We start from the raw sequence: 3,991 nt of genomic DNA, 5'->3' as shown, positions 1-3,991 counted from the left end.
GATGGGATCGATATTCTCTCACTTCTTTTCATCAGTTGTGTGTTTATCATTTTCTCATTGCACTGAACCAAATGACGAGGACGTCATTTTTTGTCGGCAGGGGTGAATGTAATAGCATTTATTTTTGTGGCACTTTGAATGAATGTGTGGTTGAGATTGCGCGTGCGTGTTTGTGCTTGTGATGCTAGGGGAAGCAATTGCGTGACGTTAGGTCCTATTATTCTTATTATTATTTATAGGTATTTGGTTCTTCATTATTTGTCAAAACATTTTGTATTTATTCTGGTTATGAATTGGATTACTTAATTTCACTAGTTTAGTAAACGACTGAAAGGTGATCCGTTTCTGGGATTGTTTGGTTATTGTTCATTTCTATTCAATTGTCTTTAATTTCTATGGATCGATTTATCCAAATGATAAAGTGTTATATTTGTGTTGTCAAAATACTTTCATGCTGTACAAAACAAATATAGTTTATACAGTATTTATTATATTGTTTTATAAATAGTTTTTGTATGTTTTATTAAATGGAGTTTATGTACTTTTTGTGCAGAGGCTCGCGCATTGTCGCGCATTGTAGCGCGTTGTCGCGCATTGTAGCGCATTGTCGCAACCACGAGATCAGAATAGAGAATCTTTGCAAAACTACCTTGTGTGAGGTGTTCATTCCTTTTCCTCCCCCTCTTGTTCTTCCTTACCCCCTTGTGGAAAACGCTGTAATAATCGAAGATAGAACCCACCCCAACAACTACAACACGCAGTCATCGAAAAGGAAGCCCTGGCAGCTACTTGGGCCTGCAAGAAATGAAATGAAATGAAATTATGGTGCTTAGAGCCTCGCCGACCACTAAGGCCATCTCAAGGCTCACTCACTCACTCACTCACTCATTCCCTCGACCGCTGGGGTCGTTGGGGGGACATGAGGAAGATGTCATAGCTCGTCACGCCGTTCTGTTGGCAGCTGTCGTGAGGAGATCTGGCGTCATTTTGGTCCATTCCTTGACAATGTCGGACCAGCTCTTTCTCTGCCGCCCCCGTCTGCGCCCTCCCTCTACAGTCCCTTGCTGGATGGTTTTGGAGAGGGTGTTATGTCGTATGACGTGACCAAACCATGCCATCTTCCGTCGTTTGACAGTCGCCAGCAGTGGTTCTTGGGGCCCAACAAGGTTGCTGACCAGGTTCCGCACATAGTCATTGGTCTTGTGCTCCTTGTAGGAGATGTGTAGTAGTCTCCTCAAGCAATTGGTTTCGAATGCTTGGATTCTTCTTTCTGTTTCTGCCATCAGTGTCCATGTCTCACATCCATATAAGAGGATGGAGACCACCAGTGACTTGTAGAGCAGGAATTTTGTGTGGAATCTGATGTTGCTCTTCCATACCCTGTTCAGTCTGGCCATCGCTGCCATTGCAGAATTAATCCTATTTCGGATTTCTGCTGTGCAAGTGCCGTCTTTGGACAGGGTTGCTCCCAGATACTTGAAGCTGGTCACTTCTTCCAAGGGCTCACCATTCATGGTTATGTTGGCACTGATGTTGGCACTCATGCTGACCATGACCTTTGACTTCTCTGTGCTGACCTCCATGCCGTAAGCACTTGCTCTTGTAGTAAGTCTGTTTGTTAGATCCTGGAGCTTGGTGTTAGTGCCCCCCATGAGGTCGATGTTGTCTGCGAATCGAAGATTGCCGACTGGCCTGCCACCAATGGTGATGGAAGTGTGGTGGTCTTTCGAGGGCCTCTTGCATGATTCTCTCCAGAAAGATGTTGAAAAGTACTGGGGATAATAGGCATCCTTGCCTGACTCCGACTGTGGTCCGAAAGAACTGTCCTTATTGATTGTTGAGGAACACTGCGCTGCTGGAATGTTCGTAGAGGGCCTGGATGACTTGAATGAGCCCTTCATCAATGTTGAAGCCTCGCAGTACTTGCCAGAGGCCGCTGTGCCACACCCGATCGAATGCCTTCTTGAAGTCGATGAAGTTGTGAAAGATGTCCTTTTGGTGTTGTAAATGTTTTTCAATGAGGACTCGACAGTTGAATATTTGTTTGACAGTGCTCCGCCCTTTTCTAAAGCCTGCTTGTTATTCTGATAGCAGCTCCTCAGCCTTGGATTTCAGTCGGTTGAGGATGATGCGGAGCATGACTTTGCTTGGGTGGCTAATCAGACTTATAGTCCTGTAATTTTGACACTGCTTGAGGTTGCCCTTCCTGGGTAGAGGAATCACCAGCGATTGGGTCCATTCTGTTGGCCACTTCTTTTCTGTCCAGATCTTCTGACATAGCATTGTTAGTGCTTCTTTGGTCTCCTTCCCTCGGTAATAACTACTACAAGGGAAAAAAAACAAACAATTAAAACGAGTCACCACTTCAAACTTTCCACTCCAAAGTTTAAAAAAAAACAACTTCCATAGTTTAAAACCTTCAAATCTGGTTAAAAATGTTCACTTCTTTTAAGAAGTCCATCAGCGCCCACGGAGGGACATCACGAAACAAGGTCTTCAAAGAAACCGCCGTGTAATGTCTGTGTCTAACGTCATGCAGATCCCAACAGTCAAGGAGCACGTGTTTCACGGTGAGAGACTCATCACAGGGAATACATCAAGGGGCCTCTTCCCCCTTCAACAAGTAAGAATGAGTAAAAAAAAAAAAAAAAAAAAGTGTGCCCCGCATGCAGTCTGCACAGCACAGACTCCTCCTTTCTGTTCTTCACCCCTGAAGGGAGGGTCTCTTTTAGGTCTGGACGGATCTGAAAGAGCTTGTTGTCCGTCTGAGTGTTCCACTCCTCTTGCCAAAGATCCTTAACATAAGTGTTCACCTTCTGCTGCATGTCTGTGTATGGTACAAAGGATCTCGATAATTTTTTCTTTACAGCGTTCCTGGCCAGCAGGCCTGCCCTTTCGTTACCACGAATGCCAACATGTCCGGGAACCCAGGCCAACACAACCTCGTATCCTTTCTTCGTTGCAAGAGTAAAAGCTTCATAAAATTCCAGCAGTTTGGGATGAATGATATTCCTGCAGGTGATCGCCTCCAGGGCTGACAAGGAGTCGGAAAAGATCATGAATCTCTTTTGTTTCGAAGAGAGAACCATTTTTACCGCCAGAACCAGTGCGGTCAGTTCCGCAGTGCACACTGAGCTGTCAGACAGGATATGTTCCGTTGAGGGCCGGTCAGGAAAGGCGGGACAGAACGCAGATGCAGCGACTCCGTCCTCTGACTTGGAACCGTCAGTGAAGATTCTTTGGAAAGTGGGAAATTTGTGGCAGAGTTCTGAAAAGTAAGTTCTGTAGGCCAGAGAACTGATGGAGTCTTTACGAGGCCAGATCGAATCGGACCTCCAGTGTTCTAAAGGTCCACGGAGGGCTGTCAGGGAACTTGGAGAAGTCTGAGATGCCACCGACATCCAGATCGGCATTTTCTATGTGCGGCTGAATGCGGTGTCTAAGAGGAGGGATGCAGTTTGGGTTGTCTTTAAATTTCTTGTTGAAGGGGTTATTGAATACAACGTCGTACGCAGGGTTTGTAGGTTCAGAAAACAATTTCAAGTAATAGTTTAGGGTCAGCTTCAGTCTGCGGTTGGAGAGAGGCGGTTCCCCCGCCTCTGCATGCAGGCTGTGCACAGGGGTGGTGCGGAACGCACCTAAGCTGAGACGGAGCCCTTGGTGGTGTATAGGGTCCAACAGTTTCAGGTAAGACGGTCTGGCCGAGCCGTATACTACACTTCCGTAGTCCAGTTTGGACCGGACCAGGGCTCTGTAGAGGTGCAAGAGAGTTCTCCTATCAGCACCCCAGTCTGTGTGTGCCACAACTCGGATGATGTCCAGGGCTTTTTGACAAGACATTTTCAGCTGTTTGATATGACTGAGGAAGTTCAGCTTCTGATCAAAAACGACCCCTAAAAATTTGGCTTCCTTGACCACCGGGATGGTGGATTTTCCCAGACGGATTTCAGGGTCCGGATAGAACTGGCGAAAGTTGTGAAAATGAATACAC

Source organism: Babylonia areolata, chromosome 1 (genome assembly GCF_041734735.1).
Source record: "Babylonia areolata isolate BAREFJ2019XMU chromosome 1, ASM4173473v1, whole genome shotgun sequence".
NCBI lineage: Eukaryota > Metazoa > Mollusca > Gastropoda > Neogastropoda > Buccinidae > Babylonia > Babylonia areolata.
This window is presented reverse-complemented; position numbering follows the sequence as displayed.